The following is a 12,679-nucleotide window of genomic DNA, read 5'->3' as shown; positions in this document are numbered from 1 at the left end:
GCTTTTTTTGTAACTCAATTGTGTGGTTCTCGAGCATGAACTTTGTAAGCAACAATGTCGTGTCGCAGTGTTATGTAAAATAAACATTCCTATGCTCTCGTTATTTGCATGCATGCATGACTTCAGGTTTATGGTGGTGTGTGGCTTCCATTTGTGAGCAACTATTTTCAAGAATGAAGCATGCTACGAGTAAAATTAGAATCAAAATATCTGATGAGCACCTTGAGAACTCACAGAGAATTGCAACTACTTCCATCAAACCAGATGCTGATGCATTAGTTTCTCAAATACAGTGTCAAATATCCCACTAGTCTTATGTTGCCCTCTTTTACTTTTATAAAAGTAAAAGAATATAATATATATTCTTTATAATAAAAATATAAAAAATGAAGTTTTATTACTTAGATGTGTTCATTTTCTATATTAGTGATTGAAAACTTGGGACATGCTCAATGATTTGAAAAGACTCTCCAAATGGGGTGCTGCATAAGTAGGATTATTATATGAAGACTCTTGCTTTTCTGTGGTGGTGGATATCACGGATATTATGCACAGACCATTTTTTTTTTGCTCATCAGTTTTCCTTAGTGTTTGTATATTTAATGTGTGGCTCGAGACAATTCTTCCAATGTTGTCCAGAGAAGCAAAAAGTTGGACACACTGCATTAGACCTTGATTTCCTTGGTAGATATGGTCTAGGATTTATTTCTCATAGTACATAGTCCCAACAACATTGTTTCCTTGTCTTACTAGGTTTTCCAATTCACTAAGCTGTCCATGGGCAGTAAACCACCTCCTAGTATTCTCTGAAGGACTGATAAATGTATTTAACTAACCTGATACAATATAGTGTAATAGTTCTTGAAGTCCTGGACCTTCTGTTTGGATCTGACAAACTTATTTTTGGATGCAGATAGGGAGACAAGTACAGAATAAATGTAAAAGTTCCTCCTGTAACTTTTAAAAGCCTACTTGCATTGTAGGACAAGGTAGCTGCTATTACTCTTTTTGCCCAGAACACTTGGCTACAGGGCAAAATGTCATCATCCTTGCATAGGCATTGTAAGGGTAGTTGGTCCAAAGTTTTACGATCTGCAAGGAATCTGAAAGAAGGCAGCCCACATAGATAGTGTAAAATGTTTTGCTTGTTTAACCATGAGAAAACACTCTTTTGCTTTTCATTTGTGCATAGAGTTTGTCTGCTTTGTTAAGTGATCTGGGCCAGAGCACAACTGACATATATTCCAAAGCATTATGAAGTAGTTAATACCATGCCACCTAGTCTGCAGTTGCCAAGCTTTGGCACTAACCGTTTTGAACTTGTTGGCATTGTAAACTGTAAGACTGGAGCATTAGAAATAATGTCCTTTATTTTTGTAAAGGCTGTGATGGATTGCAGTAACAGGAGACTTGGACTTCCAGCTCTAGCCTTGCTCAGAGGCCAAAGAACCTTCTTTCATTTGCTTGTCCGTTCGTTCATTCATTCTTTCTTTCTCTCTTGTTTCCTGTACTTTTCTATACTAAAACCTTCCCCATGCAGAAAGAAGCATGGCATTGCAATCCCAAGGTCATAAGAGTGATCCCAGAGGCAACATTTTGTGGGCATTCCATGTGGGGAGGGAAGGAGATAGGTGCCACTGGCATACATGATATCCTGGTGGGGTCCCAGCCTCCACTGCTTTTACTCTGGGACAAAAGAGTGACATTGCCCATTTAAGTCTTTTGCAGGGCTTGGAGAAGCACAGAAGCAAGCTTTGTCTTTCTGTTCCTTCCTCCTTCCATTGGATGCCTGAAGTCCTCTTATATCAGAGGGTTATGGGCAAACTGCCTGTGAATAAGTTCCACCTTTGTGGAACTCTCTTGCAAATATTAACCTACTTAGAGTTACCAAAAATGTCTTAATATGTAATATAAGTCAGTGCTTTCACCACTTTGGTGGCAGCTTTGTTCTTTGGGCTTGGTTTTGGCCTGTAGTGTGTGTACTTACTTGTCCTGAGAGCTCTATTTCACCTTGATGGAAAATATATCACTCCCCTTCTATTCATCTAGTGAGGAGCTTTGGGGAACCCAAAAGCTTACATGACTTTGTGAAATTCTTAATAAATACATTGCTCGATTGTGCATTTTGACCTAATTTACTGTACTTCTAATGAGAACACTGGAGTGGGCAGGAAAGGAACATTGAGCACTGAATTTAGGGAAATCATTTTGTTTGCAATGGAAGTGGGATCCTAAATTCAAATGGCCTATCTTGGAAAGGGACCTTAGCTTAGTGGTAGCACTTAATCCTTGCATGCAGAAAGACACATTCAGTGTTCAAAGGATCAGGGAGCAGTTGACATGAAAGGCCTTTGATGGTACTGGACTAGTTGGAGAAATAGTCAGGAATCATAAAATCATAGAATAGTAGAGCTGGAAGGGGCCTATAAGGCCATCAGTCCCAACTCCCTACTCAATGCAGGACTCTAAGTTAAAGCATCCCTGACAGAGGGGTGTCCTGCTGCCTCTTGAATGCCTCCAGTGTGGGAGAGGCCAAAGCCTCCCAAAGCCTCACATTGCTCAGTGCTAGTCAGGAACCTGTCCGCGAAATTCTGCACTAACTGCTGTTTCCAAATGCACAATACATTGGAGTAATCTAAACTAAAGGTTACATTAATGTGGACCATTGATTGCAGGTTATACTTCTGCAGATATGGTTGTAGCTGAGCTACCAGCTGAAGTTGGTAGAAGGCATTCCATGGAGGCCACCTGATTCCCCAGGGACCAGAATGGAACCAGGAGCAGCCCCAAACTGTGCACCTGCTCTTTCAGAGGTAGTAGGACTCCAGCTAAAGCTGGTGGTACTTCTTGCATGTAGACAGAAGAACCATTCACTAGCAGACCCTCAGTCTTTTCAGTCAGCTTGTTGGCTCTCATCTAGTCTATTACTAAGACCAGAGACTAGTTCAAATAACGGAAATACCAGAGTAATTTTTTTCTATTCCACTTAAGTATAAAGTGCACACACATCTGTAAACTTTATAAACCCTGAAATAGTTCTCACTATCTTGTTGGGAGGGTGGAGAATATAACTTTCTTAATACCTGTGCTGATTATATAACAGGAGGAAAAAGTGATAAGGAATAATCACTTTTAAAGGCGACATGATTTTTCTCCAAAATAGTGGATTTATCAAGAGAAAAATGTTCACAATTTTTATAAGTTTCATTTGCTTCATATCCAGTATGTTAACACATCTAAATATAGCACTTGTATATTCAGTATATTCAGGCAATTTGTCCAGCATATCCATATAACCTCTGGTGGTCATTTTAAGGATTTTAGATGAACAGCTGATAAATTGTGTAATTTCTTCCAGCTCCTCAAGTGTGTTAAGTGGTATAAAAAGGATTTCCCAAGTATGAGCTAGGAACAATTGAAATTCAAAACATGAGCTTATACTGGGATAAACTGGATAAAATAGAGAAATTGCTCTCTTCTGTTCCTCATACTAATACAGAACATGTTAAATTGCAGAGCAGTTTATAACAGCAATTCCATTTCTCCAAGAGAGGCCTGTAACATCTCTAACCCTTCAGGCTTCAAGATATTTTTGGTTGCATATTTCAGAGGCAGATGCTTATTGCTTATGCAATTAATGCCTTATATCTTGGATATGTGAGAATTTCCATTCCACATTTATGGAGAAGGATGTGTCTCTCCTTCAGAGTTTCTTTCAACTCTTTAAAAACCTGAAGAGCAAGTTTTGCTAAATGGTCTAGGCATGGCAAAATGAAATGAGGACACTATCCGACTGAGATGTTCCTCAGCTTCCAAACTTGGAGGCTAACAGCCAATGCAGAGAGGGAGGAGTGCTGGAAGCAATCACGGCTCCTGCTACTACTTTACTTTTGGCCTTGTAGCTGGGAAGCTTTGGAGAGTAGGAAAGGAAGCTGCAGAGGACCCTGGAAGCATCAACCCCTGGACTGTGCAGCCTCCTTCTCTCTGTGCCTGCTAGAATACCCCATTTAAGCCCTCTCTGAGGCTGAGTTCCCAACTTCATAAAGGCAGTCAGCATGATCATTTTGCATTGGCTATGGGAGATGGCAGATAAGGGTGTCAGAGCATAGATTCTCAGGTTTTGTGTTGGATCTCTGCCTCTGTCTTTGTATCTGGGAAACATGACAATGTTTAGCTGCTACAGGATTGCTTACTAAAGAAACTCCAGTTTCCTGTATCACTCACCTACATTTGCTACATATGATTATCCTTGTGTTTTGGTATGTGCTATTTAGTTAAGTTCTGTGAGTATTTGCTTGTTACAGAAATGTTTTATTTTCCAGTGTAAATCCCTATATGAAAGTGATCTATGTCATTTAAACTGTTGAGCTCTCCATGGTTGGCACCTTCAAATTGCCTTAATTTTCATGTTTCTCAATTGCTATTATTGTTTTTAAATGAAATCTAATAACTGAGGTAAACTGTGTACTTAAAAAAATAAAAATAAAAATCAGTTTATAAAAACTCATACTATGTCAGAGTATCAGAAAGAAAACCATGTTCAGGGATATTTTATATAACTTAATCTCATAACCAAATCACAGTGAAACATTTAGTTGATTAATATTTTATTTTGCAAATTTACTGTAAGGACAGCGTGATTTTCCAAATGCATCAGTTATCAAATAATACTGACCAACAAGAGTTTGCCAGCAAAAATGCTTTTGGATTAATCCTGCCAAGATACAAAAAGCTGCCATTGGAAATAACATATTTTTAGCTTATTATTGATCATGATAGTGCAACAGTGATTTCTTCAGCCTTTCTTTTGAAAGCTTTCATTATGCTTGTTTGAAACATAAGTGTCCTGGTATGGTGGTTGAGTTCATATATAATGCTAAACCACAGTGGAAACCACAGAAGCATGGTCTGTCATGTTATTTGAACCCTGTCAGAGACTTAGCACATGACACATTTGGTTCTGTGAAACCACAGAGAGAAACAATGGTCTTCTATTTTTTCTATGCTTCTCCATATGAGCCTGGAAACATGGTAGCCACACTGCTACCATAAAGTTCTGTGTAAAGAGTAGCCACCGCTACAGGAGACGCTTCTGCCTGCATTCTCTGTTATCCAGCTCTGTATCAGCTCCAGCCACACTCAGATTAACTGCTTTGCTCTCCCTCCAACCTCTGCCTTTTCTGCTGCCTTCCAGATGCCCACCTGAAATTTTGCAATATTGCTAGCAGTGGAGATGTGTGTCATGCTGCCTCTAGCAGGGATCTTGGACATGTTTGTCCTCCTATCTGATCTCTGCAGTTCACACAAACACCATTTGTGAGCTGCTCTGTCATTGCTTTTCTAGCAGAAGCATTACTCCCTTCTCTGCCAAGTTGCTCCTACATGACAGGAGCGCAAGGGCTATTTGTGGGGCATCGGCAACAGAGCAAGCACCCAGAAAAGCTCATGTCCCCCCTTTACCCCCTGTCCTCTCCTCCTCTCCCATCTTGTCCTTGGTATTCTTCAGGACTGTCATCAAGCCTCCACCCCTGTTCTCTAAACCTGCCAACACTCACTGCAGCCAGGTATGGGGCATGGAAGATCCATGCTGCAATTTCACAGTGTATTTTGGAAAATGCCCCTGGAAGTTCCCCTGCTAAAGCTTCTATCCCAGCTGTGGTTGGGTATGCTCATACATTGGAACAGAGTGTAGCAGCATAGGGGAGTTCTCCTCTAGAGAGTAAGCAGTTGCTTTGGCTGAGTAGCATGAAAATCAAAGCCAGGAGCAGCTGGCTGAGCATGTGCCCACGGCAGTGTGTGGACAAGTGAAAGAAAGGCAGACAAAGTAGGTAGGGACAGTGCATGCTGGGACTTAGTTTCAGCTGTGGAAGGTGATGGGATACCTGCCATCATGAGGAGGAATGATGGAGCATGGAAACCATGAGATTGTTCGAACCCAGCAACCAGGCAAGAAACTATGCTGCAGTATGGTTTAGTATTATGTGTGAATGCAGCTGGTGTCCTCTTAAGTTCCCCAGAACGGTGAAATCTGCTGCCTTGCATGGATGTGCCTCCCCTGCTCCATCTCCAGGGAAGTCCCAACAAACCTAGAGACATCCCAGAACCACTAATCTTGCAGAAAAGCTAAGAATAGACTTTCTTGCCTTGTCCTTGTAATCACTGAGGACATTCCTGCTTCTGGCCTGCAGTCTGTTTTGGATGGCTTCCAACCTGTCTACAACTCTGTCATTTGCCTCTGTCCCTTTTGACCTTCAGCTACGTCGTACGACTCTCCTCACTGCTGCCCTATCTGCAGCCCGGCACACATCTCAACAGCAGACTTGACAAGCATATCCAGATTCCATGCCTGCCTGGGATTTGCCAGCTCTTGGGCAAGGCATGACACCCGCTTTTTGGGGATCCTGCTTCCTCCCAGTAGAACAGCGTAGCTCTGTGCAACATTTTCATGCAGCTAGAGGGACTGCTATGGTCAAGGAAGTTCCCTTCTCCCAGCCCAGTTGCATATGCCTAAATCTGGATCCAACCCTAAATGCTAGAACTAATTGAATTTGGAAAATGGGCTTGACTCTCTGTTAAGCAGGTTGCTGCCACCATTACAAAAATTAGACTATATTGGTCTATTTACCCAAACTATCATATCTGCAATGGCTTCACCACAGTGTTGCCAGAACATGGGTGCAAACTGACTTTCAAGGTCTCTGTTCAATAGACAGCACTCTTGAGAATTGGTTTCCAACAACCTTTCATTCTGTATTATTAACATTTCAAGGGGAAAACTGAAAATGCAATTTCTTATTACAACATAATTAAAAGTAATTTTCAAGCAAGTCTCGGCATCTCTAAAAACTCAGAGCATACCTCTTGAATGTGTAAGATTCAGAAAGTATCAGAAAGAGAGAAAGATATATGAAATCTGAAGATGTGAATAACAAAAAGCCTTTTTTAACTTCTTGGGAAAATTGAGGGGGGCATGAAATGGTATCAAAGCTATTCTGAATCCAGAAGAAGGACCAGAGCTTTTTGAAGGTGCAAACGTAAGTTTATAAGAAGAGCTATACTGGATTAGAGCAAGGGTCCATGTATAGTCCAGCATTCTGTTCATACATTGGACCATCGGCAAATGGGTGCAATGGCATCTGCCTCCACATGTTCTCCAGCAACTGGTGTATGTAGGCACACTGCCTCTGATATTGGAGATAGCATATAACCATCAGGATTAGCAGCCATTGATAGCCTTTCCTCCATGAATGAAAGTGAGGGAATGTTTGGGCTTTTGAAAAAAATGAGGAGATTCGGTTAAAGGGTTAACTGCAATGTACTTCGGGTAATAATAATTCCAGCGTACTGTACACCTGGCTGCACATCTAAAGCAAATTCCATTGAAAGTTCCTCATAATCCATAATCAGGTGGGATGCTCGTCCAGGTGAGCAATGCAGTGTTAAAGCAATGCAGTGCAAATAGACGCATTCACAGCTGGGCAAGTCTGGTAACACCAGTGAAAGGTCTAATTCATTGCAGCTTCTATTTTCAGCTCTATTGGAACTTTCCATGCTGCTCTGTGGTGGTGACCATATTCTGGGGTCAAAATTCAGTACCATCAATAGCTCCTATAAATCCCAGAATAAAAACTACAGTGGATCAGGAGCCTCACTTGATGTAAGAGCCTCCAGCCTCTCCTGCGGAGTGGCTAAGTGTATTTATTTTTATTTATTTATTAAGGTTTTTGTATGCCATCCCCTTGCTATACAGCCTCGGGACGGCTCACACAAATAAATAAATATAATACAAATACAGTTAAAACCCGGAAACAGCCCAACTGCACAATTAAAACCTAAAAATATTAAACATTGTTAAAATATTGTTTGAATAAAAAGGTTTTAGCTTGGTGCCGAAAAACAAATTATACCTTATGATAAATGGATCCCTTGCAGTGACATAATGTTTAAAAACAAAAAGTGCATGTCTCCCCTGTCCCTGCATGTTTTTCTAGCAGACTTGCAGCAGGTAGGAAGGGAAGTTTCAGTCTTCCCTCCCTTGCTAAAATCCTGCTTCTCTCCCCCCCGCCCCCCCATGCAGCAAATGCCCCTTAACTTCTTGCTGGCCAGTGGGTGTGTTCTTTTAATGGGGCCGGCAGAGAAATTTGTGGTGAAGCTATGATCTACCTGTGATGATGAAAAACAATTTGCTTTTATTCCTTTTGGTGTTGAATTCCTGTTTCAGTCCATTGAACTCACTGGTAACATTTCTTGTAAGAGTTAAACTGACTTGTGCTCATGAAAAGTAAATTGATCTCTGAATGTGGCTTGAGTTCAACATCTGACATAAAAAATGAAAGCTTATGACAGTACACTTTGGCATGTAGGTAAGACAAATGCCAAATTAAATTGAATGAGAATTCATGGATTGCCTTTTAAAATATAATTAATTGGCTTCTTGCCATCATATGAATGACAAAGGTACTAATTGATGCTCCGAATTTTTAATGTTATTCTATCTTATGTTGTTTATCTTTTTTTTTTTTGTAAGCTGCCCCAAGGCTTTCTGCGATGGGTGCAGCATAAAAATGCTATACATAAATAAAATAAAATAATAATTGACTGCATTTGCTTTTTCTCAGTGGACATGGAACTGTTTTCCTATCCACACCTGTGCTGATCTAGGACATGGGAGAACTTTCAAGGGGCTTTTCAGGAAAATGATACTATAAATCCTTTACATCTTTATACAGGGCTCCAAAATGTCACATACTTGAGAGCTGGTCTAGGCAACAGTCCAGACTTTAACCTGATGATTCTAAAATCGTTGCTGTAAATAAATCAAAGAAAGACCAGCAACAGCAGTGGATGGGATTTCTAGAAGCATCTTTCAGTGTTAATTCTGAGATCTCTTAGATTCATTTTAAGGCTGTTTTAAAGTAGATATTCTGGTTTTTTTGCTTTTTTTTTGTAGACTTCATCTTCAAGAAAGTTATCTGAAAGAAAAGCAAAGGGGAATATTACTGCTGTGTCTGTCAGAATTAGTGTTTCATAATTTATAAGAAATTCAACTTCTGCATCGTAGGTATTTCAGTAAGCTAAAAAATGTAATAGAATGTTAAGCTATTTTGGGATGTGTGAATGGATTTTTGCTCCTTCCAAATGTTTTTAACTGACAGTTTTTAATCAAGTATAATGACTACCTACATAAAGGATAATTTGTCATATAGAAACGTTAACTGAAAGATCTAAAGCAGGTTATTTTTATACAACATAACTTGCACTAAATTTTCTGTCTCTCTTTAAGCAACACATATATTAATGCCAATTATTTTAGTAGTTAATTATGGCATGCCTGTGCCAACAAACACTGAAGAACTAAAGAGAAGCAATTGTCTTGCACATACTTGTTCAAAGTCACATTTTTTGGTCAGTTTCAATCCGATTGTTTGTCTAAAATCTTAAATGTTAACCATTTCCCCTGCCTTTATGGTATAAAACAGTTGTGCAAATTAAGGAAAAGTTCTCCTTTTACAAAATGTATCCATGCATACTTACTACCATACTTTCAGTCAATTCTGGAAATGGTTATTTTTGGGCAAAAAGGATGCAATGTTATTCAAGCAGTTAGAAATTTGTGATTTTTTTTTTCCATAGTGGCTTTCCCAATCTGCTTTGGTATCATGGCAGGGAAATGGACTTTAATTCTTCACGGCAGAATGGTTCCAATCGAGATCCCTGCCCTTCTGGCTGCGTAGGTGATAATGGGACTTTCCCCCTGATGCAAACTGCAGTGTGTGGTGCAATAGCACAATCTGGATCTGGGCCGCAGCATTTCAAAGTGTTGGGGCACCCTCTTCTCCTGCTCTAGCACCAGTCTCAATTTTCCTTCCCTCCACTCTTTAGGTTTTTCAATTAAACAATTAGAAACTGAATGAATAATGTCACATCTTAGATTGTTATGCATTTTAGGGATGGAGGAATGCTATCTATTCTTGAGACAGATATATGAAAGACAAATTTGGCTATATGCATCAGACACAAACACACACTTATGAGTGGCTATTAGTCTAAAGCCTTTGCCCTTTCCCATTAAATCTTTTTCTCTCCTTGATGTTCATAAGGTCTTTCAGAGAATATTACACTTTTCTGATTCAGGACCACTAGATGAACTAAAGCCCCATTCTGGTGTTCTGTATCTGAGTAGAGTAAGTGAGAACATGCTAGCCACCCCCTCCCCACACATTTCCATCACCCTCTACTCATGTAGAGGACTTTTTGAAGAGGAGTATCCCTAGAACTCCCCACATAATTTTGAATGCTGAGGAACCAGCATCATACTGTTATGTAATTGAACATGAGTTCATAATGCAATTTCAAGAATAACTTAATAAGGAAAGCTTTTTCCCATGTTGGCTTTCTTCTTGGTTCTTTTTTAGGGACTAAGATGGCTTTAGTGCCACTGATCAATGACCACACATCCTATACCCTAATATTAATCATTATCTGCATAGGAATCCCAATGTGGCAGACACAACAATCATCCATGCACAGGAATGAGGCATGACCAGGCTGGTGGAATCCTTCTGGTTTGCAGAAATACAAGAAAACTGTAGGAGAAACCAGTGCTAAAGCAGGGGATTCTCCCAAACAGCTGAATGTGTGCTGAACATGGTCAGTAGACATGGATGCCGAGTGTCTGGTTAAAAGAAAATCAGCTGGAGAGGGATGAAATTCCCAGGAAAAGGGCATAGTTGGTAGCTGGTATGCTGACCAGGAGCACTCAATAGTACAGGTCCCATTTGTTGCAGGTCCCATTTGTGGTTTCCTTTTGATCTCTTGCTGTTTTTCCCCATCCTGTGCATGTGTGTCTTTTATGCTTCCTTAGGTGAGTTCCTTGGACTGCAAGGCGATCAAACCGGTCAGCCCTGGACTGCAGAGAATGAGGTGGCTAGATAGAGTCACAGAAGCAGTTGGCATGAGCTTAAGTGGACTCCGGGGGTGGTGGAGGACAGGAAGGCCTGGAGGAATGTTGTCCATGGGGTCGCGATGGGTCGGACACGACTTCGCGACTAACAACAAGAAGGTGAAAACTGTTTATTGTACTAGAACTACCTACAGCCATTTGCTACTGTAACTAAGCACATGCAACTGAAGTAATTGCATAACTGTTCACTCTCACATGTACCTCTGTGTCCGTCCATGTAGTTCCCTTCTCTTGCAATGCTGGAGAGGAGGAGCAAATCTGGCATCTCTTGTCAGGCGTTCTTTGCAGCAGTGTGGGGCCTTGACAGGGCTCCAACTGTGCCTATATTTGGTGCCAGACCTACTGAATGCCATGTGATTTCTTGACTGAGAATTTTTTAAATCAAAAGTTCCGCAAGTGCAAGGTTTTCTCCTCCAGCACAGATTTCTCCCCCATCTCCTTTGCTCAGCTAAAAGAAAATGATTACTCTCTTAGAAAGAAGACCATCCTCGTTAAATGTAATTTGTAGAATTTCTAATCTCGAGTAAAGTGCTGATAATTTGGGCAACCATGATTAGCAGGGAATTAGAAAAATGGCTTAGACTGTTGAGGTATAACATACTCAAAGGAAACCAAGGGAACTTGATAATTTGTGTCAGAAAGTATGCTCTTTATCATTTGACAGTAACAGGGCTTTGGTGCTCTGTTTCCCCAGCAGCCTGCCTCAGTGTTTGCAAATAAGCAATGATTCTTTTTATTCAGAAACAATAAGCATAACAATGGGTGAAGACAGAAACTGATGTATGAAGCAAGGAAATGTGGTTACAGAGTGATCCCATGTTCCCTAGGTAGCCTCTCGATGGCCATAGGAAACTTCAGATCCCCAGATCCAAGGTCAGAAAAGAGCTCTGACCTGTGAATCCACATCTGGATCCCCCTTCTCCCCACAGCTGATGTAGAAAGATCCAGGCCAGCAGCATCTTCAAGGTCTCCAAAGTGACAGTGGGGGAGAGTTATAGGGGGCAGGGAACAGAGCAGATTGGTGCCAAGATTTGCTCTATCCTAGGAGCACCTCAGCTTCCTTTCCTCACCTTCCAAAATGCTGCAGTTAGACCACTGAAACTGGCTGTTAGCACTCTGTACCTCTCTTTCCTCCAGGCACCTGCACTGGATTGTGTCTTTTGTGCATAGGAGCAACACAGCAGCAATATAGAATAAAGACAGCAAGACAAAATCAAAACAAGATTATGCCTACAAAGCAAGACTGTCATGCTATTTCAGCTACCTGGAAGTGTATGCTGAGACTTGGCCTGGCTTGTACAAAGCCGCACCTGCTGTCCACGTGGGTGTTGGGACTTCTCTTGCTGAACTTCCCTAAGAACTTATAATCTGTTTGGGTCATGTGACCAACACTAATTGATACATTAATCACACCAAGGCCACTATGATCATCTCAATGCTCTCCAAGCAGATGGATGACCTTGAGGGTCTTTCCCCAGCATATATTATCTTGAACAGATAACTTTGTAACTAACCTTGAAGTATAAAGAATAGTAAGTTATGCATATTGCTTAAGGAAGCAGGAATCCAAAGGCATGGAAGGGGTGATTACTGTACTCCACCTAATTCCTTGATGTATAATTGTATTCTTGTGATTTCCGTTACACTTATTTATGTTGTCATTACAATTTTAGGATGCAGTCCCTGATCTTGGCAGGGCCGGAGAAGTGGAAAAGT

This window comes from Varanus komodoensis, unplaced genomic scaffold (assembly GCF_004798865.1).
Source record: "Varanus komodoensis strain SLA01 unplaced genomic scaffold, ASM479886v1 scaffold2, whole genome shotgun sequence".
In the NCBI taxonomy this organism is placed as follows: domain Eukaryota; kingdom Metazoa; phylum Chordata; class Lepidosauria; order Squamata; family Varanidae; genus Varanus; species Varanus komodoensis.
The sequence above is the reverse complement of the archived record's forward strand: the minus strand, read 5'-3'. Positions refer to the sequence as shown.